Source organism: Lactuca saligna, chromosome 7 (assembly GCF_052625555.1).
Source record: "Lactuca saligna cultivar CGN05327 chromosome 7, ASM5262555v1, whole genome shotgun sequence".
NCBI classification, from domain to species: domain Eukaryota; kingdom Viridiplantae; phylum Streptophyta; class Magnoliopsida; order Asterales; family Asteraceae; genus Lactuca; species Lactuca saligna.
In genome coordinates this window covers 32,249,244-32,266,407 of record NC_136423.1, presented here as the reverse complement: position 1 = coordinate 32,266,407, position 17,164 = coordinate 32,249,244, and the positions used below count along the sequence as shown (strand labels likewise).

At 34.1% G+C, this 17,164-nt stretch overlaps 1 pseudogene; it reads right to left on the bottom strand.

Moving 5' to 3' along the window:
• Nucleotides 1-8,829: 8,829 nt before the first annotated feature.
• On the bottom strand, nt 8,830-11,296 carry LOC145006808 (putative wall-associated receptor kinase-like 16 pseudogene; annotated as a pseudogene).
• Between the last annotated feature and the right edge of the window lie 5,868 nt (nt 11,297-17,164).

Genomic DNA, 17,164 nt, shown 5'->3' with positions numbered 1-17,164 from the left:
AGCTACGAAATTTAGTTTCATAGTAATTTTTATAGCATGATAGCTATGAAATTTCACTTCGTAGCAAAATAGCTATGGAACTTGTTTTTTTAACTGAATTCAGTAGCAAATAAGCTACAGAATTTAGTTTCGTAGTAATTTAGTTTTGTGAAGTAAATCCACCACTTTTGATAGTATAATTAGGGAAACGGGCCATTAATTTAACAATTTGAACAAGAAATTTTGAAAATGCCATATTACAATTTGATAATAGGCAAACATGAGATCATTTGTTAGATGCATCTATTAGGACCATAAAGTATCTAAATGGTTTAGATGGTGGATGAATACGTATACAGATATCACCTTGAATTCTTTTAATAAATCTAGGTGACTCCCTTTTAATTTTCATTGGAGAATTTTTTATAAATAACTTTCTAAAGGAACCAAATGTACATAGTCTTATGATACTGGATTGAGGGAACTTATGATCCTTTACTTGGTCCCATGTGTTTTGTCAATTATCCTTTGAATCATTGTTAACCTTGAGTGGGCCAACCTATCATGTGATAAACTAGATGTCCTAATATAACAATATTTTTCTTTGACTATCATACTTGATTTAATCATATGTATATATGTATAACACAGACCATAATCAAGTGTTGATAGTTTTTCAAGCACATGGTTTTTGTCTATAATATACATAGATTTCTTATTTTCAAGGGTCGTAGTTTTTGTGTCATATCCTTTTAAATATACGTCATTGAAACTTAGTAAGTTTCTATTAGACTTTGGAGAAAATATGGCATTTTCTATACAAAAGCTTATACCATTTGGAAATATAAAATGGGATTTACCAGTTCCCTTTATTAAGTCTTCAAGACCTGATACTACATGCATGACTGTTTTTGTTGGTACAAAATTTGAAAAATATTTCTTTGATTTCAAAATAGTATGCATATTATCACTATCTTCTATACAAAATTTTCTCCAACCTTTTCTTGGTGTTATGCTCTAGTTGGACTCATATTAAACTTCACATATAAAAGAAATAATAAGCCAATAAACATAACCATAATAGTTATTATAAAGAAAGCTCAGTCATTGTAGGAAAGACATTACATGAAAAACAAAGGAATGAAAAACAAGTTCACAAGAACGATAATTTTTAGTTTATGTCTTCCTTGTCATTGCAAAAAGCAGCAATAGTTAATGGAATGCATTCAACATTATCTATGAGGTTTTCTTATTTTCCTTTTCCTTTTATGGACTCTTGATAAAGTTGACAAAGATGTGTAGGTGTGCGACATGTCCTTGACCAATGGCATGTGCTACCACATCTATAACATGAACTATCAGATTTATGTGATGTCCTAGCAACATGCCTTACCACTTTGGCATTGTATTTTGTATGGATATTGTTTCTTTGTGAAGATTGGTAATTATTCCGTCTCTGGCCGCGACCATGATTATTACTGTGTCCACGACCAGAATTATGGTTCTGATTATGTCTTTGGTTTCAGTTAAAATAGGCATGACCCTATCCTCGACCACGACCACACTCTTTTCCATGTGTATTTTTTCGATGACCATTAGTACTTATTGCATTTTATTCGGGAAGTGTTACTGATCCCATTGGACTAGATTCATGATTTTTCATCAAGCACTCATTGTTTTGCTCTGCAACAAGCAGGCATGCATTTCGTTTAGAATATATTGTGAATTCTGCAACCGATATTATTGCATCAATGTAATGTTTGTTGGAGGAAAAGTGGAGTAAGTTTTCTCCAACATATCTTCATCAGTAACTTCTTATCCATAATACTTGAGTTGTGAACATATTCTGAACAAAGCTAAGTTGTATTCATTTACTTTCTTGAAGTCTTCAGACCTCAGTGTTCTCCTTTCATGTCTATCATTTGGAAGTATAAGTTCCTTTTGATGATCAAATCTTTCTTCAAAAGATTCCAAAGAATACTTGAATCAGTAATATCAAGATATTGAAATCTCAACATTTCATCAATATGCTTACGAAGGAAAACTTGTGCTTTTGCCTTATTTTGTGCCAAGCAATTATTAAATCCATATATAGAATTTAAGATTTCTATGGACTTAATATGCACTTTTACATCTATCATCCATGACATATAGTTTTTCCCACTAACTTCAAGTGCTGCAAACTCAAGCTTTGCAATGTTGGACATGTTGTAACTATAACTTTTAAACAAAACAACAAGATGAAAATTAAAATTCATATATTTCAATATGTATTGCACAAAAAAAAGGGGAAGAAGAATAATCCCACACAAGACTAAGAAAAGGTAAAATAAATTGGGATAAAATACATCTTGTGCAAGATTGAAAATTAGGAAGCTAAGTGTTACAGTCATTATAGTTGCGAGAATCACAACCAGGTGAATCATTTTGATTTTGATAATCCTGAAAAGTGAGAATTTAATCCCTTTTTATGGTAGAAATACATATGATAATGGTGTTATTTATACTAGAAAATACAGTCATTGTTTTTACCGTTTATAACTGTTGCATATATATAGTAGTTGTGTGTGTGTATATATATATATATATATAATAAATCATTTAATAAGACTTATAATTAATATATACTTGGTGTAATTTTACAAATTAGAAACATAAATAAATAGGGTTTAGGTCATTTTTGGCAACTTAACTTTTGGTTTTGTGCTCATTTGGTCATTTAACTCCTTTTAAGTTTTAAAAGGTCATCAAACTTTTGGCCTTGTGCTCATTTAGTCACTTAACTTTTGGTTTGGTCATATTTAGTCACCAAACTTTTAAAATTGTGTTGATTTAGTCACTAAACTTTTTAAGTTTTTAAAAGTTCATTGACTAAATGAGGACAATTTTAAAAGTTAGGTGACTAAATGAGCACAAATCTAAAAGTTAAGTGACCAAATCAAAAGTTAAGTGACTAAATGAGCACAAAGTCAAAATTTTGATGACCTTTTAAAACTTAAAAAGAGTTAAGTTATCAAATGAGCACAAAACTAAAAGTTTAGTGACCAAAAATGACCTAAACTCAAATAAATATTAGTAAATGTTTAAATACAATTATGAAGAATATATAAAATATAAATAAATAAATATTGGTATCTACAAATAGATGTTAGTATACATAAATAAAAATTATTTACATAATTTAAATGTTAGTATACATAAACAAAAGTTAGTTGCATAATATAGATATTAGTATGTTTATTTAAAGTTTGAATACATAAATAATGGTTGGAAACTTAAATAAATATCATTAATTATTAATAATGAATAATTTTCTTAATGGATTATTTTAAATATAATTGTTGTTTTATAAAAAATACACCATTTTTTATTAAGTAATACATACTTTGAATAGGATAGATGTGATTTCCATTTAATTAGAGCTTTCGTGTTGATAACATGCTATAAATTCAACGTAACTAAAACTAAAACTAACAAAACTAAAATCAAACATAATAAAATAAAAGAAGGAGATTTGAGAGGATTCTTGAACACTTAGAATATTGTATGCACGATGGTGTGTTTTTCTCTTTACATTTGATGGGTATTTATATTGCATAACAACCTATTCATATATTATCAAAATAGTAATTCAATAGGTAAATGAAATTATTCAAGGGTAACATGCATTGTCCAACTCAATAATTTCATGTAATTTATAATATATATATATATATATATATATATATATATATATATATATATATATATATATATCCCAAAAGCATCATGTCATAAATAATAGTGCTCCATCCCTCACTCAGTGACTCACTTCTCACTAATTCTCAATCTGAAGAGGTAACCAAGGGGCTCATGAAACTGATCTCCTCCCTTCATCTTACTTTCCTTTCTTGAAATATTATCACTAGTATCATGGTTTCTACCTGCCCAACAGAAAGGTCATAACCTTTCAGATAACCATGTTATCCATAAGACATATGCTTCCTTAATCCCAACATCATCTCCAAAAGAAAAGTTATTAACCGATGGATATTCATATTACCTGATGAATTACGTAAGTACCCAAAGGAAATATGACTCGCTCGAATCATATATTGTAATACCGTAAATTTTCACACAAAATTTTCATTTAAAATCACATAGTTCTCATAATACATTTCACAAAAATCCCATTTATTTAATTTACGAAACACAACCCCATAATTATTTAATAATAATCTAGGATCCTCAAAACATAACTCCTTCTCTGGTGTGTACAATCAAGTCGGTGCCTTCCCGCGATCCTGAGAAACATTAGCCACCCCTTTCTTGAAATATTATCACTAGTATCATGGTTTCTACCTGCCCAACAGAAAGGTCATAACCTTTCAGATAACCATGTTATCCACAAGACATATGCTTCCTTAATCCCAACATCATCTCCAAAAGCAAAGTTATTAACCGATGGATATTCATATTATCTGATGAATTACGTAAGTACCCAAAGGAAATATGACTCGCTCGAATCATATATTGTAATACCGTAAATTTTCACACAAAATTTTCATTTAAAATCACATAGTTCTCATAATACATTTCACAAAAATCCCATTTATTTAATTTACGAAACACAACCCCATAATTATTTAATAACAATCTAGGATCCTCAAAACATAACTCCTTCTCTGGTGTGTACAATCAAGTCGGTACCTTCCTGCGATCCTGAGACAAGCCTGAAACACATAACACATAACACGGTAAGCACGAAGCTTAGTGTGTTCCCCAAAATACCACATACAACACATTAGCCACCCCAGTCTATAACTCTGTAAGACCCTCAAGTCTATGTGTCTCAGTGGGACCCTCCAGTCCCATAGCTTGTTGGACCCTCTGGTCCGGTCTAAGTGAGGACCCTCCGGTCTCACAGCTCATTGGACCCTCCGGTCCGGTTTGGTTGGAACTCTCCAATCCCATGGCTCGTTGGACCCTCTGGTCCGGTCTGGAAAGCTCCGCATAGCATAAATTACAAAGACATAATGCACAACATACAACATAAAACAGGATAACATAATACTCAATGTAAGCACATAAGACCCTCCGGTCACGCATAAGTACCACTCTAGGTAAAGTATAGTGAGAAGACTCACCTCGGATGATGAACAACCCTTATAAATATTGTTGCTATGCACCGACCTCTAATCTATGAGCCAAAATCACAATTAACCCAATTAGGAACTAAGTCCAGAATCTCACTCATTAGATCTAAAGGAAGACCACTAACCAGACAATCATTAGCGTAAAACCCAGTGGGCCCACCAAGGCCCAATAATAAATGGGCTCACTCGAGGCCCACTCTCAAAACTAAATGGCAAGCCCAACCCAAGGGTCGAAGCATGAATATATATATATATATATATATATATATATATATTCTCTAGTCTAATACTCTATTATAACAAGCCCAAACTCCAGGCCCAACACTCAAGGATGAGACTCAGCCCAAAAGTCCACAGTGAGGTTACGCGGTGCGTACCTCCCTTGGTACGCTCAGTGTACTCATGAATTCAGATTGGCCATCGAGGACACTCAGCCAGTCCATAGGGCGTACCGGAATTACGATCAACGTATGTCCATGATTGTTATCTCCACTCCCTTGGTCTTAATCCGTTAAGACCATAGCTATACTCTTAGATCTGGTCTCCATAAAGGCTCATACATAATAAAGCTCATGACTTTAAGCCTTTGCATGGAAGATCAAGTCCCAAACACAAAAACTCTTACTCTTTACTCTGAAAAATGCTCAAATCTTATGCATAAGGTGGTTCCAACATCCAAGGCCTCATTTTTATGAATCCTCTCCACTAGAAACACTTAAAGGGAGATATATTAGGCTTTGGAGTTCAACAACTCATAAAGCTTCAAGATTTGGGACCAAAAACCCTAAAATGGACTCAAAACAAAAACTAGCACAACAATAAGCAAGTTTCAAACTTGATACCTCTAGAAGATGCACCAACAAGAGAAGAACATAGATCCAAAAGCTAGATGCACAAGCTATTTTCTTTCAATGCTCCTTCTTCTTTAAAGGCTAAACATAACAAGTCGTCACCCCATGAGATCCACATGAGAAAGCCACCAAGATTCAAACTTTATGCTTTCTAGAGCTAGATCAATCCGATTAGGGCTTGGATCCACAAGCTCCAAGCCAAGCAATGCTTCCTCAAGGAACTTCTTCTTCCACAATATGCACCAAAAACTCGCTAAATCACCTAAAATGCTCAAGAATCACTCAAATGAAGGCTTAGGGTCAATTTATAGGGTTTAGAGGGATGGAGGCTGAAGATATTAGGGTTAAGTTATGAGATAAGGAGCTTAAATAGGGTCCAAGACCCTAAAATAGGGGTCAGGTCTAATCAGCGCACGCCCAACGTACATATGGTACCCCGGCGTACTCCGAAGAACATTCGTCACCACCCTTGGTCCGTACGCCCAACGTACTCCAAAGTATGCCCAGCGTACATCCTTCTTCACTAGTACTCCCAGCATACGCTTTGTGTAAGCCCAGCATACTCGGCTAAGCCTGAAACCACAAAACTTTTGAAGGCCATAACTGCTTCGTTATAAATCCGTTTCTGACGATCCTTATATCCAAGAAAATGTAAAGAGAAGCTCTACACTTATATCAACTTTATTCCTCCTGAAGCCCACTCGAACTCAGATCCAAAATTCATGAAAAACCCAAACCAACGCCTTTAGCAATACATTTGGGCTCTAAAGCACAAACCGAACTCTTTTATCACACAACCTACCTTACCTACATCCCAAAAGGGCCTAAACATTTCTCTTTCAAAGCCTCAAATCCTTCTCATACTCAGATTAAGGCCCACTGGCCTTAAATCACAAAACTATCCATAACAGGATGTTACACATATAGAATCGACACGAGTCACACAACAAGTAACGAGTCAGATAACGAGTCACACATGATTTCGCGTCGTATTATGAGCCGCCACTTTTAAGGTTCAAAATGGCTTGCCTCGTCACTCGTACAAGTTTGAAAAATATGTTTATAATTTTCTTAATACATCAGCTAATCTCTCTCTCTCTCTCTCTCTCTCTCTCTTATTTGTTCGTACTTCATACAGATTTCAAAGTGGGGTGAATGGATGGTAGTTTTTGCATAACCTTTAGACATCATTCACCAAATTATGGTAAATTATGTATCATACTAAAATGTAATTTACAACATACTCGACGTTTGCAAGTAATTAAACTGTGTAGTGCTTTCCTACCACATGTGTTTCTCACACTCATCATGAACTCACCAAATCATGCACAATTTAAACGTTGCTCACTGTTTGGTTATATTTAATTCATATCCAATGAATCTATACTTCATACTGTTAACTTAATTCAAATAAGAGGCATTTTTAGGAATAATGGTATTTTGAACAATTACCTTTTCCAGTAAACGTATTGCAGTTGGACTCGTTTTCATTCATTATAAATAGGGCCCAATGGTAGAATTACTATGGGGCTAGGGAGGCCATGACCTTCTTGGTTTTTAGCTTTCTTATAGCATTAGCATATTAACACTCCTTCAAAATTCATTTGAAAACCACTGATGAATACATATATTTTTGACAAAACTGCAAAATAGGTCCTTATGCTTTTCAAAAAATTATAGATAGGGTCCAAAAAAATTTCAAATTGCATGGAACGTTTAAAATCAAGTAATTTGTGTGTTTTTGGTCCCTGGACTACTTGAAAAAGACGGTTTTACCTTTTTATTTTCTTTTTTCTTTTTTCTATATTTACGTTAATACATGTTTTAATTAAAAAATAGTCATATCCCACCTTCTCACTCCACAGGTAACACACACCTTTCTCTACTCTCTTTTACACACACACACACACCTACAAATCAAAACACAAACACACACCTTTTACTCAATCCTTCATCTTTTTTCATCATCAAACCCACCCACCAAATTCTTTCTAGTATGTTCAAAACTCTCACTGCTTCCTATAATCTCCAAATTTTGAAGATGATTTCGAAGAAGACCCAGATTCATAAGATCTAGTGTCACCTGACATGAATGAGGAAGGAGAGAAAGAAAGAAGGAGGTGTCTCTGATCTACCAGCTCGCCCCACCATCAGCATCTCACCCGTCACCATCGACACCTTACTCATCACCATTTGCTCCTCCCATGGGAAAACCTCACCCGTCACCATCGACACCTTACTCATCACCATTTGCTCCTCCCATGGGAAAACGAAGGCGTTTGTTTTGGGGCTCCAAAACTCGAATTTTGCCTTTTTTCCTCATATTTGTTTCCTCCAAAAAAATGGTTTTCTAATTACAAAATTATCCATGTCTCTTGTTTATAACCATTAAAAGACAAGGGTCATTATACACTAAATGGTTATGTTTTATCAACAACCCCTAAATCAATTTTTTCACCAATTCGATTTTATCTTTCCGGATACTTGTTTCCTCCAAAAATGGTTTTCTAATTACAAAGTTATCCATGTCAAATTGTATGCTTGTTCTCTAATTACAAGTTACCCCTGAATCAATCAAATTGAAGGGTATAATTCAAAATCAAATACCAATCCGCCCAAAGTAAAGAAACCTATCTAATTACAAGTTACCCCTGAATCAATCAAATTGAAGGGTATAATTCAAAATCAAATACCAATCCGCCCAAAGTAAAGAAACCTAACATCCGAACGAACTATGTTAAATATTAGTATGTCTGTGTGTGAGTTATTCTCGTTTATTTCTAACATCCACAATATTCACAGCTACAATTCTAACATTCACAATAATCACAATTACAATTACAAACGCTTATTCATAATTACAATTATAAACCGTTACTAGGAAGGTCAAGTTGTACTACTTTTAATTTGTCTAAACCCATGACCACCTCTTTCATGTTTTGTCTTTCCTTCACATTCTTTTTCATACATGTCTTAACAAGCATAGTGACCAGAAATATATCATCCATCAGAGCTTCATCTAGAACTTGCTGGTCTAAAATTTCAAGCACACGGTTCTGCTTGACTAAGAACTGGAAATGTGAAACCAGACCTTCACCACAGTTTGTTGAGGACACAACTTTTCTTCGGGTTAAGAGCTCCATAAGCACTACACCAAAGGCGTAAACATCACTTTTTTCAGTAAGTTGCCCCGACCGGAAGTACTCTGGATCCAAGTATCCAAATGTGCCTTCAATTTTTGTAGTTAGATGAGTTCTGCTGAGAGAAATCGACCTTGAAAGTCCAAAGTCAGAGACTACAGCTCTGTAGTTCTCATCCAACAAGATGTTATGTGGCTTAACATCCCTATGGAATATGGCTGGGGATGCATATGAGTGCAAATAGGCTAGTGCGCCTGCAACATCCCTAGCCACTCGTATACGATCTTTCCATGAAAATTTGGAAACTTCTGCCCCATCATGAAGATGTTGTGAGAGGGTGCCATTGGATAAATACTCATATACCAATAATGGGACTTCAGACTCCAAGCAACAACCTAACAACTTAACTATATTCCTATGGTTTATCTGTGAAAGAATGAAAACTTCATTAACAAATCGTTCTACCTGGTCTTCATCTACTACGTTTGACCTCTTTATGGCTACAATGGTTCCATCTGTCAAGAAACCCTTATACACTGTACCTTGTCCCCCCTTTCCAAGTAACCGGCTTTGACTAAAACTGTCCGTAGCCTTCTCTATCTCTTCGGCAGCATAAACTTTTAATCTCATTACATGTGATTTATTAGCAGAGATATGCTGCTTTAATAGATATCCACCATTCCTTTTGAAGAACTCCTGTTTGATCTTATTTTCCTTTCTTCTGCCAATTTCCTTATATGCGTAATGACCAATAGCACCAAAGCCAAAGATTCCAATCACAGATACAATAATAACTGCATGATGAAGTTACGTTTAGTCTGCAAATATGTATATGTCTGTTTCTTTGTGTGTGCATGTTAATCTATGAAATATTAAATATTTTCCAAAGTTTTGTTCCTACTCGTCCTTTTATCCATGTTAAAAGGTGATCACGTGTTTTAAAATATTATTAATTTTTTTAAATGTAACACTTGTCATGTTTTAACATGGGTATCAATAAAAGGGAGCAGGATAGTTCATTTCTCTTAATCTATCTGTACGAGAGAATGTAGGGGTTGTTTACCTGAGACAATTAATATGTGGCGACGTGAGGAAGTGCACATGTAGCTCCCAGGTGTATTAACGCAAAGCTGATCCTCTCTACAAGGATAGTTGCCTGGAATAAGACACTCGTTGATATCTATTTTTGAGGATCCAGAAAACATAGACCCGGTTAAACCTTATGATGATATTAGAGAATTTAAATTACGATGTTATATTGTACTTAAAGGAGTATATGATTTGGACATGGACAATATTAATTGCTTGATTCCATGATTGAAGTGTGATCAATAACATATTGTAATCGAAAATTACCTTGACATCCAGTGCGAAGGTAAGGGTTCCCTCCGTAGCCATTCTTGCAGCGGCAGTTATGTCCCAGACCTTTGGCTGAGTCGATGCACTGACTGTTCTTGCCACACAAACAGCTTCCTCTTAGTTGAGTTCGGTGGCAACTGGTTAGTGTTATAACCCAATTTAAGACCACCGGAAACTGGTATGAACTTTCTGTATAGCCATACAAATATTTTTCTAGAGTATAGTTCTTTTCAGCGATGAATGCATGACTGCATGCGGCCTCGAGGCCATGATTGGAGATTACAGCTTTATATGCATTGGTTTCGACTGGGATACTACTTTGGCAGCAACCATTTGAGCCATTACATGCGAAAAATCCACTGGTAGGGGTTGCAATACAACGAGAAGCGCATCTAGCTTTTCTGAAATGCGAGGGACTCACTGTTTGAAAACTAGCAGATATGTTACACCCCACTGCTATGTAGACATTTTTTGTATGTGAATATCGAAAGTGTGGGTCGAGTTGAAATCTTTTAGCACTTGCTTTGGTTGTTGCGGTATAATTAAGACATGTGAAAGGTACCATACCAACTATACGTATGGAGTCCATGGAGATTTCAGAAATTGGGAATTGATCATTATTTACAAACCGAAGAGGAGAAATGTGTGGTGATGATTCATTGCACGAGACTGCAAATGATGTGTTCAAGAAACAACCGGTCCCCATGCCATATGGATATGGGACAGTTATGTTACCACATCTCTCCTGGCAACCAGGCTTCGCTAGAGAGGCTCGTGCCTCATGCACCCACAACAATAATGGTATCGCAAGCATGAATGATTTTGCTAGCATTTTGTATGTGTTTTCCGATTTGTTGCGATTATTGATGAGAACGAGTTACATGCGAAGAGTTATGGGACGAGTTACATGCGAAGAGTTATGGGACGATATTTTAAGTTTATTGTTGGGAATCTTCAAAAACCGTTTACATTTTTTAATCTTTAAGCAACATTGTTTTCATATAAAATGCGCTTAGGAAATGTGCTCAGCACGCTTTGTGATCATCAACGACCAACTTTTAGCAGTACGTGCATTAAAAAAAGGCCAAAATAGGTATCAACAAACACTTTACTTATATAATCGGGACTTACAAAGGCTTTGGCTTTTATCCGGTGTTAATAATTTAGAAGTAGTTTAACATAGATGGAATAATTTATAATTAATTTAGTATATATTTATATTTACCTTTCGAAAAAATAAATAAATAAATAACTTATATTGGGACTTGAAGATACTCATTTTTCACTTGGTTAATTATATTTCCCATTGTTTAATTTTAATCAACTAACTTATAAAATTACAGAAATATGTTTGATCTAACTTTTGAATAGTTGATAGGTTGTGTTTATGTGATTTCAAACAATTACACTGTTGATCCCTTTTATTGGATGTCGTTAAGACTCGGAAGTTAAGTCTGAGTAAGAGACTAATATACACCTTATTTTTTTATTTTTCCATTATTTTTATCAACGTTCTAAATAACGTAAGATGTGATTTGGTGTCAATGTCAAACCTCAAGCTTTTCTGAACCTTGGTGAGTCATGATGTTTGTAAGACGTGACTTAAGATGTTAATTTTCTATATAACTAATATTTTTATATGTATTTTCAACTATTATTCATTTTTATACACATATATGAGTTAAGGCGGCGTTTTGTCAAAGCTTAACGGCAGGTGCAAGCCTTGGAGCCGTGACGTGCCATGGCGAACTTTTTAGAACCTTGATTTTTATTAAACAAAACTATATGTGTACTTTGAAAAAAAAAACTTTAAAAATGGTCTATATGGTTTTTTATGTGGTTAAAATCCAAACATTTGAAAATTTGTAGATTTAGTCATTTTCAACAAATTTTGTTATGGTTTTAGTCTCTCTTCCGTTAACTTTAACAATTTGGCTGTTAACTCTTTTAAAATAACTAGTTTATCCTCAAGGACTATTTCTGCACAATGAACATTTATACATAATTTCTTTTTATTTTTACCAAATTACTATATATTAATAAATGTTATTTTTAATATATAATTATATACTATTTATATATTAATAAATATTATTTTATTAGTATTAATTTCTTTTAATTAATTTTTTAATTTCTTTATTATCGGATATTTTATTTGGAGAAGTATATACGAATAAATATTATTTTTAATATATTAATAAATATTATTATATTAGATTATTAATTTATTTTAGTTAATTCTTTTATTAGAATAATTATTTTTTATTGGCCTATCATATATTAATAAATATTATTTTAAATTTATAATATTTATATTTTAATAAATATTACATTATCAGATTATTAATTTTTGTAACTTAATTTTTTTAATTCTTTTTTTGGATTAATTATTTTTTATTGGAGTATTACTTTTATTTATTATTGTTTTATGTAATAAATATTATTTATTATGTTACTAATTTATTTATGTTATATAATATTATTCTTTTTAATTTTAGTTTCACCACAAATTTGTCAGAATACGCAAAACCGTCATCATTGGTTGTAAAAGGTTGGTGGGTTTCTATACGACCTTCGATGGTTTGTGATGATCCTGATGATTTTTAATGATGAAAGGCAACGCTTTCGCGTATTCTAGCGACTTTATGGTAGAACTAATAAAATCAAAAAGAATTAATAATATACATTAAAAATAAACTAATAAACTAATAATCAACCAAAATAATATTTATTATATAAAAAATAATAAATTAAAAGTAATATTTCAACAAAAATAAATTATTCCAAAAAATGAATTAAAAAAATAACTAAAAGAAATTAATAATCTGATAATGTAATATTTATTAGGATATAAATATTATAAGTTAAAAATAATATTTATTAATATACATTAATCCAATAAAAAAATAATTACTCTAATAAAAAGAATTACTCCAATAAACAATTAACTAGAATAAATTAATAATCCAATATAATAATATTTATTAATATATAAATATTATATATCAAAAATAATATTTATTCATATATAATTATCAAGTTAAAATACCGATATCAAAGAAATTAAAAAGTTTTAATTAAAAGAAGTAGTAATCTATAAAACAATATTTATTTGTATAAATAGTATAAATATAAAACAATATTTATTTCTATAAAGCCTCTAGTACGCTAGGCGTACTCGACCTTGCCCCCGCGTTCATTTACCCAATTACGCTGGGCGTAACCCAGCCTACGTTGGGCGTACCCAGCATGCTCCTTTTCTTCATACTTGGTCTTCCGTTTCCACTTTTCCCATTAAGAGCCACAATCGATATTATCTTCGAAATGTTGTAACTCCTCTACTCTAAACCCGCTCCTGATAAACTTTACATTCACACAAGGGTGGCGAGAAGCCCTATGCTTCTATCAACATACACCAGACCGAAACCTTCTCGGATAAAACCCATTTCCCATAAAAGGACCAAAATTATCCTTCCTCTTAAATCTCAGGGACTCATAAATAAATACTTTAAGAACGGGGCGTTACAAATATGTTGGGGTGAGGTCATTCAGCGAGTCATGGGGAGTACGAGGGTAGTACTCAAAACGACGAAATTAATTCAGCAGGTTCGCAGCAGACTTTAGACAGCACATAGCCATCATAAGAGTTACGCAAATAGATGTCGGTCAGACTTAGAGTTTCAAGTTTAGAATATGGCACTCCCGAAGGTGTCACCTTGGAAAGGTGTCATCGAATTCAGGAAGCAGGGTAAGCAATGCCCCATGTATATTGGTCCGTTTGAGTCTTAGCCCGAGTGGGCAGGGTTACGTATCTTTTGGATTCGTCGAAGGAGCTTAGTCAGATCCATATCAATGTTCATGCCTCTTAGCTACATAAATGTCTATTTGATGATTTTGTAGTGGTTCCATTGGAGGATATTCAGGTGGATGATCGCTTGAATTATATCGAGAGACTAGTGGTGATTCTTGATCGGAGGGCGAAGACTCTATGAAACAAGGTGGTGGATCTTGTGAAGGTGCAGTGGCAGTGCCGAAAGGGTTCTGAATGGACATGGGAGACTGAGGATGAGATGAGGGAGCATTACCCCGAGTTATTTGCGACATCAAACTTTGAGGACGAAGTCTAATTCAAGTGGGGGATAATCGTAACACCCGATTCAAGGTATTTTTCTTTTTTACCCTTGGTATAAATATAGTTTGCAAAATTGGTCCATAATGGTGTTAAATGAAAAATGTGGAGGACGTATGTAAACGTTGAGCGTACCTAGTCAGGCGACAAACTCTAATTTTTAGGGTTTGGACCGAATTTAAATTACCTTATTTTCAAGGTTCTCTCATTTTCCAGCCTTCACAACCCTTTTGAGCCTCATTTCAAAACCCTAACTCATTTAGAAAGATTTAACCCTTTGTATGTGCTTTAATGGGTGTTTGGTGAACCTTGAAGAAGAAGAAACTTATAGAAGGAGCATTGATCAATTTGGAGCTTGTAGATTTAGAATCTACTCTCATTTCTCAGCTTCATTAAGGTATAAAGCTTCTATTTTGATGAATCTATGTGTTAGATCTAGTCTAGGGCTTTTTTGAGAACATTTTGGTCCCATGTATGAGTACTAGTGGGAATTTTTCACTCTAGAAGTTATGAGTGCTCCTCTTGATGTTCTGAGGTCCCTGGTCCATAAAGTTTGCATCTTGATGGTTAATGTTCAACAATCCATAAGTAAATGCTCATTTTGTGGAAGTAGGATGCAAAACCTAGGGTTTGAGTCCATTTGATCCATGCAAAGGCATCAAGTTGGTAACTTTATTGTTTAAAACATCCCCCAATGTTTGGATCTGAAGAATGGACGTTGGACTGAAGACATTAAGAGCTTAAATGAAGTTTTGGTTTAAGGGGCGTATGTTAGGCGTACGTTGAGCGTACGCAGTTAAGACCCCGTAAGGCCTTGGTCGCGAAGTTGTACGTTGGGCGTACACAACTTATACGCTAAGTGTACTCATCAGAGGCCATTTGGGCTTTTTAATTTGAGCCACTTTTGCACTCTAGGGTTTTAGGCTCTTGTTGGGCCACCACTTTTTCTGTGTTGGGTCATTGTTATGCCTTAGGTCTTCATGTATTTAGGCCTATATTGGGCCTTGAGTGTCTTTAGGAATTGGGTCATTATTGGGCTTTTTGTGCCATTAAGTTTAGGCCACGGCTATTAGGCCAATTGAGGGAAGGGTAAAATGGTCTTTTACCCTAAGAGTCGGGATTAGTTGATTAAAGTCCCCATTATGGTTTGTGACTCAATTATTAATTAGGTGTTATTTGATTGATTAGTGTGGGGATTCTCCGGTTCAGCAGCTCGAGCATCTATTTGATTATTAGCCGACTGAGGTGAGTTTGTTCACTATATTGTAGGACACTAAGGATTGTATATGCTCGTAGTCTTTGTGACTCTTGTTGCATGTGTTGTTCGCTTGTGGGCATGTTTGCTATATGTTTGTGGGGTGAAATAGACTTGGTATAGCCTTGTGCTGACATATGAGTTGAAATAGACTCGAGGGTGAAATAGACCTGGTACAACCTTGTGTTAACATATGAGTTGCAATAGACCAGGATTGAAATAGACCCAGTACAGCCTTGGGCTGATATATTAGCTGAAATAGACTCGGGGTGAAATAGACCTGGGGTAAAATAGACCCGGTACAGTCTTGAGCTGACATGTGTATGGAATGCGGTATTTTGGGGGACTCGCTAAACTTTGTACTTACGTTTTTCAGTTTATGTTTTAGGTACTTTCGGTTCCAAGGGGAAGAGCTCGGAATGATCACATTAGACATACACCGTGATTTTCCGCTTATTTGACTCTGGTGTACTTTAGGGATGTTTATGGATACTCTCTAAATACTTTATGGTTTGACGAACTTGTTTGATTGATGGTTTATTTAATATAAAAACAAAAAAATGGTTTTGAGTTTTGGAACGTTACAATCATTGCTTGAGGAATGAACTAGGAAGAGAAACATTGACAAAAACTCAACTAAATAAATTATTATAAACAAGAAAAAACATATTTTATGAACTTTGCACAAACGCTAACATTAACAAAGAAGAAATTGAGAAGATTTTTACCTTCAAAAGCTAGATTACGAAGAGAAATGACCAAAGCTTTAGCAATTGAGCTTGAAACCTTCAAATCAACATGAAAATGGAGAGAAATCACCAAAGGAGAGCTCAAACTTCATATTTTTGAGAGAGAGAGAGAGAGAGATTATAAGTTTTGAATTATGAGCCCTATACTTAAGATTCTAGTCCAAACACCACCAAATCTAACTAAAACTCTCCCCAACCTCATATTTAACTAATATAACTTTAATAACATCCAATCCTCACATACAAAACACCATAGCTAAATATGATCATAGACTTAAAGTATAGTTAAATTCAAACTTTCTAAAAATATTTCCTACAAATCATCATACAAACCTTTTGTTTTATATTTTCCCTTCTAAAATGTTTATTTAAATAAATTTGGAAAAAAAAATACCGAAAAGCTCAAAACCTTTAGACCAAAAATATGAGTGTTATGATAATTACAAGTTTATTGTTGCTCGTGGGTGCTTAGCGAGATTATCCACGAGCAAATTTATGATGTTGATCGGATGTAAAGTAAATTAATCAAATGTCACCCAGAACACCATAGCGAGCTAACTTTGGAAA